Source organism: Felis catus, chromosome A1, assembly GCF_018350175.1.
Source record: "Felis catus isolate Fca126 chromosome A1, F.catus_Fca126_mat1.0, whole genome shotgun sequence".
Lineage (NCBI taxonomy): Eukaryota > Metazoa > Chordata > Mammalia > Carnivora > Felidae > Felis > Felis catus.
Genome location: NC_058368.1, coordinates 21,437,091 through 21,452,633, shown reverse-complemented (window position 1 = coordinate 21,452,633; position 15,543 = coordinate 21,437,091). Strand labels below are relative to the sequence as shown.

General features: G+C 35.5%; 1 long non-coding RNA gene across 6 annotated transcripts in view; it reads left to right on the top strand.

Annotated features, from left to right (window-relative positions):
* Nucleotides 1-15,543, top strand: part of LOC123383983 — a 40,633-nt gene that overhangs the window by 6,171 nt on the left and 18,919 nt on the right. For 3 of the 6 annotated variants that reach the window (XR_006594458.1, XR_006594445.1, XR_006594451.1), the window contains 2 exons: nucleotides 7,635-7,759; nucleotides 8,694-8,794. This is a non-coding gene — a long non-coding RNA (uncharacterized LOC123383983). Of the gene's footprint in view, nucleotides 1-7,568; nucleotides 7,760-8,693; nucleotides 8,815-9,326; nucleotides 9,823-15,543 lie in introns of those variants that run through there. The other 3 variants (XR_006594455.1, XR_006594453.1, XR_006594446.1) reach the window with 3 other exon arrangements.

Here is a 15,543-nt window from a genome sequence, read left to right as displayed (position 1 = left end):
ATGGGAGTGAAATGAAGTTCGAAAGGGATTGGATTTATTTATTCAGTATTAATATGTAGGTATTTCTAGGTAACTATTTTTAGCACCTCTTCTGTGTCATGTGTTGTGCAAGGTACTGAGCATATAAGTGGGGTGACAAAATAGTCACAGTTCTTGTGGTGTGGTCTAGTGAGAGAAACAATGTGTAAGTTAATAGTCATACAAATTACAACTGTGATAAGTACTGTAACAGAAAAATACAGATGCAATGAAAGCATACACCATGGAGACCTACCTAACACTGGAGGTTTAAGCAAGGCTTTCCTAAGGTTGGACAGTTAAGCCAAGGCTTAGGAATTAGCTAGGACAAAAAGGAAGAACATATGGTAATATCCTGAGCAGGAAGGACTGGTACATTCAATGCCCATATGGCTAGAGCGGAGTAAGTAAAGATGGAAGAAGTTGGAAGATAAGACTAAAGAGGAGGTTTAGGAGGCTTTATATATGGAGAAGAGCAAGAAGGAGGTATGTCACAGGACTCCTAGGTTTCTGGTGTGGGCAGCTGAGTAGCTGTGGGTGCCATTTCCTGAGATAAGGAAACTAGGTTTGATGGATTTTGATATATGAAGTATTGATTTTGAGATGCCTGTGGGCTAAGTACATCCTCCCCATCCTCACTTTATAGATAACTACATATTAGGATTGGATTTTATTTAGAAGTCTGGAATTTAGGGGAAAACTTTGGTTTGCATGTTGTCTATAGATTTACTAGTTGATCAATTGTAGATGGTAGTTTAAACTATGGGATTGGATGAGGTCACTGAGATATGCAGAATGATAAAAAGGTTCAACACAGAATCTTGGAGATCATTGTTTGGTAGCTACACAAAAAATACACAGGAAAAAATTCACTATAAATATTAAAGACATGACAAACTGAAAAATATTTTTAACCTATAAAGCAGATAATGGGTTAATATCCTCAATGTATAAAGAGATAAGTCTCTAAGAAAGATAGAGGGGCACCTGGGTAACTTAGTTGGTTAAGCAGTCAACTCTTAACTCTTGATTTTGGCTGAGTACTATCTCTTCTCATTCCAAGAGAATGCTTAGGATTCTCTCTCTCCCTGTCTCTCTGCCCCTACCCTGCTCACTCACTCACTCTCTCTCTCAAAAATAAATAAATAAACATTAAAAACAGAAAAGAAAAATTGAACAGTTAACAAATACAGTTAACAGAAGAAAAACAACAAAAAAAAAGTATTTGTAAAAGCAAAACTTGGAAGTGAAAGTAAAGAAGTTTGTAAGTTTTCACTATCTATCTCATTGTTATGGAATTACTTTTTAAAATCAACAATTGAGGTGTGCCTGGGTGGCTCAGTTGGTTAAGTGTCTACTTGGGCTCAGATCATGATCTCATGACTCGGTAATGATCTCATAGTTTGTGGGTTCGAGCCCTGCATTAGTCTCTGCGCTGACAGCTCAGAGCCTGGGGCCTGCTTCACATTCTGTCTCCCCCTCTCTGCCCTTACCCCGCTTGCAAGCACTCTCTCTCTCTCTCTCAAAAATAAACATTTAAAAAAAATCAATAATTGAGGATGTTGTTAAGAGACTGGAGGGTGCCGATGGATGGATGGGTCACACAATTCTTATAAATCTGCTTTTTAAAAACATTTGCTTCTCTTGTTCATAAAGAATTAGATCCCATTTGTTACCATGAGTTTAGTGTTGTGATCATAGTCATAAAACTTGAGAGCTATGGAGAATCCAACTAGATGATCTTAAGGTATCCAAAGATGCAAAACAAACTAGTGATGAAAGTTAGCTACAATCTTAGTGGCAGATGGAAGATTTAAATTATATGTAATTTGAATCTGGGAGTCATGTCTGTAAGACATGACTTACATGTCTTTTGGGGGGGCTCTGATAATTAACTTCAGTGCCTGGGATGGTAATCCTAACTTGCTTGAGGTGACAGTTTTTACCCTTTAAGTCATAGTTTTAACCCCAGGAAGATATAAATTAAATGTAGAATGATTTATTAAATCAAGCATATAGTATTATAGCTTAGGAATGATCTATGTATTTTAAGTTCTTGTAATATTTAAGAAAATTAGGCAAATATCTATTTCAATTAAAAAATCATATTATGAGTGAGTATTATGGAAGTAGAACAGATTCATACATATTTTCAACTCTGATTTAAGGTTGTGGAGGTATAAAGGCTTTTTCCCCCCATATGAAGAATTGTTTTGCTTCCATATTCTTGGGCACAGAGTATGTGACTGAACTAAAATTCATTTACAATTAATAATGATTAATATTTACTGAAGAAGTATGAACTCCCCCACCCCCTTTACCAATAAGGATACCTGGGAAAAGGATAAATCCACTTATTTCAGTTGCCTACCTTTTAAAATTGTGTGAACCTCCTGTCTTTAGATGAAATATTAAATACAGAGTTTTAGAATATTGTTTTTAAAATAATAGAGTCATAGAATCATATCAGCTAAAGCATACCTCTTTGTAAAAGCTGCTACCCATTGTCAGAGTGCCTCCTGCAGCTACTGAGTATAAATTCATAACCACCTACGTGTGATAACTCTTTAAATATGACCACTAATGGGGCTCCTGGCTGGCTCAGCCGGAAGAGCATGTGACTCTTGACCTCAGAGTCAGGGCATGAGTTCTACATGTTGGGTGTAGAGATTACTAAAAAAAAAACGAAATAAACTTAAAAAAAAGTAAATGGTTATGCTGCAGTTTAACAGAGCCCCTCTCAAAAAGTGACACACCTAGAACAGTAAATCCTATACCATATACGGTCTGAAATATACTAAGCATTAGTTAAGTTTTTGTCCTAGCCATTAAAATGTTGATATTTGGGGAACAATATAAGATAATAAAAAGGACTTGTAAATAATAGAGATGGATCTATTGATCCTTTATCAAAAGAAAATTGAAGGGTTTTAATAAAATAAACTTTACGTTGAGTAAAAACTGTAAAAAATTATAACTCATGACCTTCTCAGAGACTTTATTGACTTGGGGTGAGCCTTGGCCTAGAAGTTGAGGAGGATAGGGAGCCAGGAATTTATTAGCATTCATTTCTTATTTTTAGTACACAGAAGTAAAATTGAGACCCTCTCTGGTCTCTTGGAGATACGACTGAGAACGTGTGATGAGTTCTCTGTGACAATTGAGCCTCATGCCACATTTCTATTCTTAATATGTAAAACATTATTTTTTTCATGTAGTACAAATCTATAGGGAAATGAGGAGAAAAAATACAGCATTCTTTTTTGGCAAAGAAATGCTTATGTATTTAAAACAAATTAACTTTTTAAGGCAGCTCTGAAGAAGTAATTTATTTTAAATAGGTGAACAGTTTACAGCTCTTGTGGGAACACTTTTTCCTCACTTTTCTTCATCATAGGATTAGACCCTATGTTTTTAATTTAAGTCCTTTAATTTTTGCTGTTAACATTTAATTTACTTGATGACCCTATACTGTTAACTTTTGGCCCTGTGAACTCAGGATGGGATATATAGAGCATACACCTAATTTTAAAGAAACTCTTAAAGAAACATAAGAGGTTTGAAGTATCATGCGTACTAATTTTTTTCCTTTTTAGAGGATGTATTTTATAAACATAGGTTTTTTTTTTTTTTTTAAGCCATTAGATGTTTATGCCACTGGCAGAACAACTCAAAGCTCATGTGACTTAACTGCAATATTTTTAATAAACTGCAAAACTACTCATACTATACTATGGCAGATACAAAACTTTTTCCTGACAAGAAATTCTTGTAGCATGTGACTACATCTAATGATCCTCCCATCTATCTTTATACTCCTATTTCCTTTAAAAGGAAAGGAATATAAAACTGAAAGTTCCTAAAGTTTAATCCTTTAGACGTAGAAAATGTTAGTACATACAGTTGTTAATTATGATAAAGTTCAAAGCTTCTTCTAAATCACTTGATATAAAAATACTTTGTGAATAACTTTTATTTGCCCTTGAAACTAGACCTGTGGACTCTCTTTTGAAAAAGTCCCCCCCCCTACAAAATACATGTGCATTAAAGAATATTAAAAAAAATCAGGAATGATTTGGAAGGCATTGCTTGTGAAGACCCCTTAACAATATACTACTTTCCTCCCTCCTTTCCCAGTTGACAAAGGAAGGCTCTACATTTGTTTTGTGTGTCTTGGTATTATTGAAATACAGTCATTTAGCATTATTAAATACTATACTTTGTTTCTCTCCTTCAGGAAAATTGCAGTTTTTTTGTGGAATAGATGGTTCCATCTCTCGGGCATCAGAAAGCAAAGCAGAAAAGATTTGGGGAGGCAGCGGGACCCCTCTGATCCACCTAGGCCATTCTATTCTTACTCCAAGAGTAGCTACAAGGATGCCTTTGCTTTCATCATTTTGGGAGCATAGATAGGGTGATGGTGTCAGTGACAGGATAGGAATAAAAGGAGGCTCAGTTTATAGAGAAAACTCAGTTTATCTAATTCCTGATTTGGTTTATGTATATAGCTATGTGTGTGGTACATGTTTTAAAGAATTTCTGATGAACTAACAAGGTATAAAATTGTATTTTGTTATTTAAAATTAATATGAATCCTATTATTTATCCAACGGTTTAATATGCAGCTTAATAATTATTATGGTTATCTTTAAGTATGCCATGTTTACCTTATTCAAAAGTGAACAGATAGTAAAGCAACAACTGCTGTGTGATAAACACTTAGGTATAGGAGTATAAACAAGGTTTCTGATCTTGGAATAGTGGAGGCTATTTATGTTTCTGTATAAGCCTTCTTAGTTTGCTAATAAGGTAACATAGTTGTAATTTCATAATTTATTTTATTTTTTGAGAGAGAGACAGAGTATGAGCGGGGGGGGGGGGGGGGCAGAGAGAGTGGGAGACACAGAATTTGAAGCAGGCTCCAGGCTCTGAGCTGTCAGCACACAGCCTGATGCGGGGCTCAAAATCACCAAGAGTGAGATCATGACCTGAGCCAAAGTCAGATTCTTAACTGACTGAGCCATCCAGGTGCCCCTGTAATTTCATAATTTAAATACTAGGGGAAATGTTGTAAAATGTGTTCTAATTATTTAAGTAAATGAAAGTAGTTTTGTGTGGTTTTACAGTCATGGGGGGAGATAATGAAATTTTGGACTAGGGAAGTAATGGGATAGAGATGAGGAGGAATCTATAATGACTGCCTGGTTCCTCACTTGGTTGTAGAGTACAACAGTGGTATAATTAACCAGCATAGAGGCAAATGGAGGAAGGCTGGGGATTTCGGTTTATGTGTATGTGTGTATAAGGGCGTGGAATAGAAAACTGGGAAAGGGGAAGGAGATAAGACGTTCAGTGAAGACATATTTAATATGGAAGACTGTCACTGGGATATCCATATAGAGAAGTTCAGTAGGGAGCTCAGCATGTGCATCTGAAGCTTAAGAGAAAGGCTGGGGCTAGAAGTGGAGTCACTAAGAAGTGACCACTCAGAAGTGGATGTTGAAATTTGGGGGGAACTGGATGCCGTTCCTCATAGAGACTGAATATAGTGAGAGGAAATGAGAACTAACATTATTAAGTGGGCAGAGTAAGAGAAGGCAGCAAAAAAAATATATTAAAAATAACTAGCATTGGGGCGCCTGGGTGGCGCAGTCGGTTAAGCGTCCGACTTCAGCCAGGTCATGATCTCACGGTCTGTGAGTTCGAGCCCCACGTCGGGCTCTGGGCTGATGGCTCAGAGCCTGGAGCCTGTTTCCAATTCTGTGTCTCCCTCTCTCTCTGCCCCTCGCCCGTTCATGCTCTGTCTCTCTCTGTCCCAAAAATAAATAAACGTTGAAAAAAAAATTAAAAAAAAAAAAAAGAATAACTAGCAGAAGGATGGAAGGGGACACCAACGGAGCTCAATGTTCTAGAAGCCAATGGGAGAGAGGATTCAGGAAAAAAGGAGTTAGGATTATCAGAATATAAAGACAGGTCAAGTAAATTGAAACAGATCATGGGATTTGGCAATTTTGTCATTAGTAACGTTTGCTAGTATGCTTTCAATACATTCATTGATGGTGGCAGAATTCTGTGTTGGGTTGAAAATTATTTTAAATTGAGAACAATTACAGCAGATTTATACTATTTCAAGGCTCTTCATTTCTTCTTGAAAACAGAAATAAAGGATCATTGTAGGGAGTAGTTTATAGAATTGAGGAGGAGATTTTACAGTGAAGAGAGTTTAATATTTATAAAATGTGGGGAGAGTCAGCAGACAGAAGAGATTAGAAAGAAGGAGGAATAAAGGTAAAGAAAGATCTATAGGAGATTAGGGAATGTGGGATCAGGTGTGCAGTAAAGGAGTTGACCTGGAAGAAAAGGATACTTCCTCTGAGATTAGAAGGAAGGAGGTGAAGATAATTAAATGTATAACTTATAAATGTGGAGCAAGAAGGTTAGGAGGTATGTAGCTTATAGTTTCGATTTTTTTTTTTTCTGGTAAAGGAGACATAAAAGATAAGGGCATAGGGGAAGTAGCAAGTTGGAGTTGAAATAAAGTGGCATAAAATATATGTCCTAAGGAATGGGAGAGGGAATTAGCCAGGGGCAAGGTTATTAGCAGGAGAGACTGATGTATCTGGGAAACTAAGCTAGATAGGAAAAGATATGAAGCTATGCTGGAGACAGTGGTCTGAAAAAAAGAAAAGGGAATGGTTGAGGAACAGAGGTTAAAATAAGGTAAGAAAGCAAGTGTTTAGAGAGGAAGGGAGTGAAAAAATTGGAATGATAGGTGGTGTGGTCACAGATCAAGAATACTGGAGTCTAAGGTTGTGGAACAATTTCTTGATGATCAGAAGGTTGAAGGTGTGGCTCTGGGTATGATCACTGAATGAAATGGTTGTAAGCTGGTGGAGTCAGAATTCAAGGTTGTTGTTGGATAGGTTGTCCATATGGACACTGAACTGGCACATCATGGCAGGAAATGCAGGGGAGACAGATACTGAAAGCCAAGTGCCAAAGTCCACTATAAATAAGAGAGAGTGACTGGGCAATAAAGTAATGGGAATGAAACAGAGGAGTAAAAAGTTTCCAAGATTGTTCATTATAGCCTTTTTCTCTCTCACAAATTAAGAGTCATGAGGGCAAGGACTATGTCTTACATAATATTGCAAATATTTGTTGATTAATGGATAAACAAATGATGACCTCATCATTTTGAACAAATACTCATGTTGAATTAGTATTTTTGGAAACTTTGGGTTTTTCTTATTACAAGCAGTTGATACTAAAGAATATACAACAAGATGAGCAAGATGTAGAAAAAAAATTAATAATCCAAACCCAGAAATAACCACTGTTAGCCCCTTTTATTAAATTTTCATACCTGTTTGTTGTTTATCCTGGCAATAAATATTCAGCTATAATATCCTTTAATGGCTAAGTATTCCACATAAAATAAGGATATACCATAATTTAAGTAGTATCTTATTTGGGGATATTATATGTGTTTTTTTCTCTATTTTTAAAAGGGACAATCTAACAGTTAAATTTTTGCTTTATTTCCTTAGGATGCAGTCTTAGAAGTGGATTTTCTGGCAGGGTCTTCATAGCCAGCTTATTTTTCTTTGTTTTAGGCCTATTTCTAACAGACTTGTTATGTGTATTCTTATTCAATTCTGGATTGGATTCAGAAAATTGGACAGTGTTGCAGGTACTGAATGACGTGTAGGCATGCTGATATCCACAAAAGTAAGAACTGGTAAGTAAAAGTCCTTCACAGGAATAATGATAGGTTTTTTTTTTTAGCTTATTTATTTGTTTTGAGAGAGTGCATGTGTGGGGGGGGGAGGGGCAGAGAGAGAGGAAGAGAAAGAATCCCAAGCAGGCTCTGCCCTGTCAGAGCAGAGCCCGACATGAGGCTTGATCCCATAACCCATGAGATCATGACCTAAGCTGAAATCAAGAGTCGGACACTTAACTGACCGAACCACCCAGGCGCCCCAATGATGGGTATTTTAAAAACTTGGAATTAAGTTTACTTTTCATGAGCACAATAAGAAATGATTCATGAGCTGAATAACAGGATATAGTGGTCAATTCAGAAATGCATATTCAAATTAAATAAAAACCTCTATGAATAACCTACATATTTGTTGACAGCATCCAATTTTAGGAGAGGTTTTAATAAATCGTGAATAATCAAGTTCACAGCTCCTCAAACTTTTTCATAAAAGTGTGGTTAATAGTAGAGAAAAGTGAATAATTGCCTTAGAATGCTTGATCCCAAACTAGAATTTTCTTCAGTTTCTTGTCTTAAATTTAATATAAAGGTTGTGTTACATACCATAGAAGCCCTATGTTTAGTGTAAATATGCTTATAAATTTTTTTAAAATCTTGCAATATAAAATTGATATCTAAGAAGATGCCCCATGTTTATTCAGTGGCTTTTAACATCCTGGCATACCATAAGTTTCCTTTGTCCTAAACTGGACTTTTAGAGGCAAGGTTCTAGGTTATTTATGGTTGTACAATATGCTCCTCCTTTTCAGTTTTCTCTTTTATAGTTTAGCCCAGGCTATTTATAGTAGTGTATGGTAGGGAGTAGATTAATTGGTGATTACTCACTTTGAACCTGAGAGTGTTGGAAAGACTGAAAATTCACAGAATGAAAATTTAATATCATATCTAACAGACTACACTTCAAGAATGTTAAAGAAAGTCATTCAGACAGAAAGGAAATGATACCGGATGGAAATACAGATCTACACAGAGGAATGATGAGCACTGGAAAAGGTAACTACATGGCCAAATATGTAAGTTTTTTTTTCCCATTTAATTCTCTTTTAACATAACGATTTAAACAAAAACAATAGCAATGTATTATGGGATTTATAATATGCATTAGTAAATATATGTCAATAATAGCATAAAGACCAGGAAGAGAAAAATAGAAATATGATATTATAAGGTTCCTTTATTATATGTGAAGTGGTATAAATTTACTTGAAAGTAAATTGTGATAAATTAAATATGTAGACTATAAACCCTAAAGCAACCAGTAGAATAATAACAAAACAGTTATGGCTAATAAGCCAAAAGGACAAAAAATGGAATCATAAAAAAGTACTCAATCCAGGGGCGCCTGGGTGGCTCAGTTGGTTAAGTGTCCAACTTTTGGTTTCGGGTCAGGTCGTGATCTCACAGTTTGTGACTTCGAGTCTTGTGTCATGCTTAGTGCTGACAGGATTCTCTCTCTCTTTCTTTCTCTTCCCCTTCCCTGCTTCTCTCTCTCTCTCTCTCTCTCTCTCTCTCTCTCTCTCAACAGAAATAAACTTAAAAAAAAAAAAGTACTCAATCCAAAAGAAGGCAGAAAAAGGAGAAAAGGAGCAATGAACAGATGGAACACAGAACAAATGGAACAAATAGAAGTTAGCAAGACAAGGGGGTGCCTGGGTTGGTTGAGTGTCTGACTCTTGACCTTGGCTCAGGTCATAATCTCATGGTTCGTGGGATACAGCCCCATGTTGGGCTCTGTGTTGGCAGTGTGTAGCCTGCTTGGAATTCTCTCTCTCTCCCTCTCTCTCTTTCCCTCCCTTGCTCATGCTCTTTCTCTCTCAAAATAAAAAAATAAAACATAAAAAAAAAAAGAAGAAAATAGCAAGATGATAGGCTTAAATTTAATTATGTCAGTAATCACACTAAATGTAAATGATCTAAAAGTCCCAATCAGGGGCGCCTGGGTGGCTCAGTCGGTTAAGCGGCCGACTTCGGCTCAGGTCATGATCTTGCGGTCCGTGAGTTCGAGCCCCGCGTCGGGCTCTGTGCAGGCTCTGTGCTGACAGCTCAGAGCCTCGAGCCTGTTTCGGATTCTGTGTCTCCCCTCCCTCTGACCCTCCCCTGCTCATGCTCTGTCTCTCTCTCTGTCTCAAAAATAAATAAACGTTAAAAAAAAAAAATTAAAAATCCCAATCAAAGAGTACAGACTGTCAGGTTGGATAGCAAGAAAGACCCAGCACACTTTATATATAGAGATACAAAAATGTTAAGAATGAAAGGATGGTAAAAGATATACCATGCTGATGCTCACATTAGTCAAAAGAAACTGGTGGAGCTGTATTAACATAGTAAAAACAAAGTAAGATTTCAGAGCAAAGGGTATAACCGGGGTAAAGAAAGTCATTTCATAACAATAAAGAAGTCAGTTAATTAGGAGGATGTGATAATCCTAAATGTTTATGCCCCAAATGATAAAAGGCCCAAAATATGTGAAGCAAAAACTGATAGAACTGTAAGCAGAAACAGACAAATCTATAATTATAGCCAGAGATTTTAATAATTGCTTCAATAATTAAATAATTCCATAATAATTAAATTATTATTATTAAATAATAATCCTCTTAAATAGTTGCTAGGACAAGTTGAAACATAGCAAGGACATAGTAAACTCAACACTAGAACATTCCACAAACAGAAGAATACACGTTCTCTTCAGAAAGAGTACATGAAGCATTTACCCAAAGAGACCATATTCTTGGTTAGGGGTTAGCAAAGTATGACTATGGGACCAAATCTAGCTTGGTTTTATATGGCCTATGAACTAAGAATGGTTTTCACATTTTGAAAGGTTTCTTAAAAAAGAAAAAATATGTAACAGAAGAGACTGTGTGTGACCCATAAAGCTTAAACTATTTACTGTCTGATCCTTTATAGAAAAAGTTTGCCAGTCTCTGTTTTAGACCATAAAATATGTGTCAATATATTTTAGAGGATTTAAGTCATGCAAACTATGTCCTTTCACCACAATGGAATTAAATTAGAAATCAATAGCAGAAAGCTAACTGGAAAATCCCCAAATATTTGGAAAGTAAATCACATGCTTCTGGGTAACCCACTGATTAAAGAAGAAATCCAAGGTGAAATTAGAAAGTATTTTGACCTGAATGAAAATAAAAATACAATGTATCTTAATTTATACCAATGAACTGCCTACATTAAAAAATACAAAAAAATCTCAAAGCAACGACCTAACTTCCACCGTAAGAAACTAGAAAAGAACAAATCAAACACAGAGAAGCCAAAGAAATGAAATAATAAAGATGAAGGTGGAAATTAATGAAATAGAAAACAAAGATTAATTGAGAATATCTAAGGAATCAAAGCCTGGTTGTTTGAGATCAGTAAAATTGATAAACCTTTGGCTAGACTGGTTGGGGAAAAAAAAAAGAGAAGACACTTATCAGGAATACCAATGTCAGAAATGAGAGAATCATTACAAATTCTACAGATATTTAGAGGATAATAAAGGAATATTATGAACAACTTTAGGCAAAAAAAAAAGAAAAAATTTAACAAGTTAGATGAAATGGCCAAATTCCCTGAAAGACATAAACTACCAAAGCTGACTCAAGAAGAAATATATAACCCGAATGGTTATATATTTATTTCCCCAAAATTGAACTTTTAGTTTAAAACATTCCTGTAAGAAAAATTCTGGTCCATAGGATTTTACTAGTGAATCCTTACAATATTTAGAGAAAAAAAAACAAACAAACAACCAATCGCTGTAAGCTCTTTCACAAAAGTAAAGAGAAAGGAATGTTTTCAGGCTTATTCTGGAGGCCAGAATTACCCTGATACCCAAGCCACACAAAGACATTACAAGAAAAGAAAACTCTGGACAATTTCCCTCATGAACACAGGTGTAAAAAATTCTAGACAAAATTTTATTAAATCCAACAATATATAAAAAGGATAATATTTTAATTGGGTGGGATTTATTCCAAGAGTATAAGATTGGTTTAACATTCAAAAATCAATCATGATAACTCACCACATTAATCTAAAAAAGAAAAGCTGATCATCTCAATAGGTGCAGAAAAAACATCTGACAAAATCCAATATTCATTCCCAATTTAAAAACTCAGCAAACTTAGAATGCAAGGGTACTTCTTCAACCACATAAAGTGCATTTACATAAAACCTACAGATAATCTCATGCCTATCGGTGAAAGACTGCATGCTTTTCCCGTAACTTCAGGACAACAGAGTAATGTCTGTTCTTACCACTTTTATTCAACATTGGAGGTTCTACCATGCAATCAGGCAAGAAAAGAAAAAAAACATTCGTATTGGAAAGGAAGAAATAAAACTGACATAATCATCCATCTGTTCCACTTGGTGGAATCTACAAAACTTACTAGAACTAATAGGTGAATGTAGCAAAATTGCAGGATACAAGATAAATATATAATAATTTGTATTTCTACATTCTAGCAACAAACAAAATGGAAATACAAAAAATATATAGCCTTTACAATAGCATAAAAAATATGAAATACTTAGGAATAAATCTGATAAAAGGCACAAAGGACCTATACACTAAAGACTGCAAATATGGTTAGAGAAAGTAAAGACAACTTAAACAATTGGACAGATTTTCCTGGCTCAGTGGGTTCATATCATTAACACGTCAGCTCTCCTTAAATTGATATGTAGGTTCAACACTATCCAAATCAAAATCCCAGTAGGTTGAAAGAAAGGAAGGAAGGAAGGAAGAAAGAAACTTACAAACTGATTCTAAAATTCATATAGAAATGCAAAGATGTAGAATAGCCCAGTTAACTTTGATAACAAGGACAAAGTTGGAGGACTGACACTACCTGATTTTAAGACTTATTAAATATCTACAGTAATCAAAACAGAGTGGTATTAATAGACAAATAGACAAATGGATTAATGTAACAGAATGTAGAGTCCAGAAATAGACCCACATATATAAGGACAACAGGTTTTTGACAAAGTGCAAAGGTAATACAATGAATAAAGAATAGTTTGTTTTTAACAAATTGTGCTTAGAAGAACTGGATATCCATATATAAAAATAGGAACTTTGATTTACATCTCAAACCTTGTATAAATTTATCCCAAATTGATCACAGACCTAAATATAAAGCTTAAAATTACTGTTAAATTTCTGGAAGATGAGGGCCTGGGTGGCTCAGTTGGTTGAGCGTCCAACTTTGGCTCAGATCATGATCTCACAGCTCATGAGTTGGAGCCGCACGTCGGGCTCTGTGCTGACAACTCAGGGCCTGGAGCCTGCTTTGGATTCTGTGTCTCCCTCTCTCTTTGCCCCTCCCCTGCTTGCTCTGTCTCTCTCTGTCTCTCAAAATTAAATAAACTTAAACAAAATTTTATTTTAATTTCTGGAAGAAAGCGTAAGAAAATTTTTGTGACTCTGAGTTAGACAAAGATTTTTTAGATGTGACAATAAAAGTCACAATCTATGAATGAACAAATTGAGAGATTGGACTTAGTCAATTTTTACAAACTTCTGTTCTTTAAAATATACTGCTAAAGAAGACAAGCCCCAGCCTGAGAGAAATAGTTGCAAAACATGTAATAAAGAATTTGTATCAAGAATGTAACAAACTCTCAGGGTTCCTGGTTGGTTCAGTTGTAGAGTATTTGACTCTTAATCTCGGGGTCATGAGTTCAAGCCCCATGTTGGGCATAAATATCACTTAAAAAATAAAGATAGGGGTGCCTGGGTGGCTCAGTCGGTTGAGTGCCTGACTGGGGCTCAGGTCATGATCTCATGGTCTGTGAGTTCGAGCCCCGCATCAGGGTCTGTGCTGACAGCTCAGAGCCTGGAGCCTGCTTTGGATTCTGTGTTTCCCTCTCTCTCTGCCTCTTCCCTGCTCACACTTTGTCTTGCTCTCTCTCAAAAATAAATAAAAACATTAAAAAAAATTTTTTTAAATGAAAGAAACTCTCAAACTCTCAAAACTCAACAATGAGAAAACAAGTCTCAAAAAATGGGCAAAGGACTTGGACAGTAACTTCACCAAGCAGATACCCAGATAGCAAATAGGTACATGAAAAGATGTTCCAACTTTATTAACCTCATTAGTCTTGGGGAAACAGAATAAAAACCATGATGGAGAAACTGGATATCCATATATAAAAAATGTATACATATCTATTAGAACAGCTAAAATGAAAAGTGTTGTTAAGGATATGGAGGAATTAGAACTTTGATATACTCCTCTAATAGGGATGTAAAAGGATATAATCAGTTTGAAACAGTTTGGCAGTTTCTTGAAAAGTTAAACATATACCAATATATGACCCATTTCATTGTAGGTATTTCCCCAAGAAAATAAAGCATATGTTCCTATAGACATCTGTATATGAATATTCATAGTTGCTTTATTTTTAACGATCTCTAATTTGAAACAAGTCAAATGTCTATTAACGGATAAATTGTGATATATTCTTACAATGTAATACTCAGCATTAAAAGGTAATGAAGTATTGTTATATACAACAACGTGGATGAATCTGAAAACGATATTCTAAGTGATGAAAGGCAGAAAATATAAAATTCTAGAAAATGCAAACTAATCTATTAGGACAAAAGGGAGACGGCCCAGTGGTTGCTTGGGGAGAGAGGTGCTAGGAGAGAGGGATTTTAAAAAGGCAGGGGAAATTCTCAGGGTTGATGGATATGTTCACTCTTATTCTGGTGACGGTTTCACAGGGGTATAGATGTTAAAACTTAGCAGTTGTATAGTTATCAATTGTATGCATGTTAAAAGTTATTAGTTGTACGCCTTAAGTAGGTGCAGTTTATTGAATATCAGTTCTACCTTAGTAAAGTTTTATTAAGCTTAATACATTTAAAAATATATCTATAAAATAAGGGAAAATAACTTCAATTGAAATATAAAAGGGAATTAACATTTATTAGAAACATACTAAGGGGCAAGTACTAGGTAGGTGCTTTAAATAAGAATTACAGTATACATAAATATATCATTTTCTGTGTACACTTTAAATACATTAAGATGTTGAGGCCACTTGGATGGCTCAGTTGGTTGAGCCACTTACTCATGATTTCGTCTCAGATCATGATCCCAGGGTTGTAGATCAAGCCTTGCATTGGGCTTCGGGCCTGCTTAAGATTCTCTCTCCCTCTGCCCCTTTCCCCCATTCCTGTGCTCTCCCTCTCTCTCTCAAATAAAAAAAAAAAATTAAATATATTAAGGTGTTAAATCCTCACAACCCTTTGGGGTATAGGGACTATTATTATCCTCATTTTATAGATGAGGAAAAGGAGGCATTAAGTCACAAAACTTCTGAGTGAGGGAGCTGAAATTTGAACCTGGGAAGTCTTATTTTAATAGATCTTCATGACATCGATAAGGGTACAGCGTTTTAGTTCCAGTTTACAAAATGAGAGAACTGTGACTCACAAAGGCAGTAAATTTTCCAGGGTCGCAGAATTTGTAAGTAATGTCAAGATTTAAACTCAAATTTGTTTTATTCCAAAATTATATACTCTTCGATACTAGATTGCTTGCACTTAGATTTGTGGTTAAATAGCAGGCCTGATGCTATAATCCTAGTGATAACTCAGACTATGTGATCCACTTCTCCCATACCCCTTTTACCACTCAATGTGTTGTCTGGCATGTTTGTTGACTATAGATTAGAATATCTATTTCTATCTCTATTTCTATCTCTATCTCTATATAGCA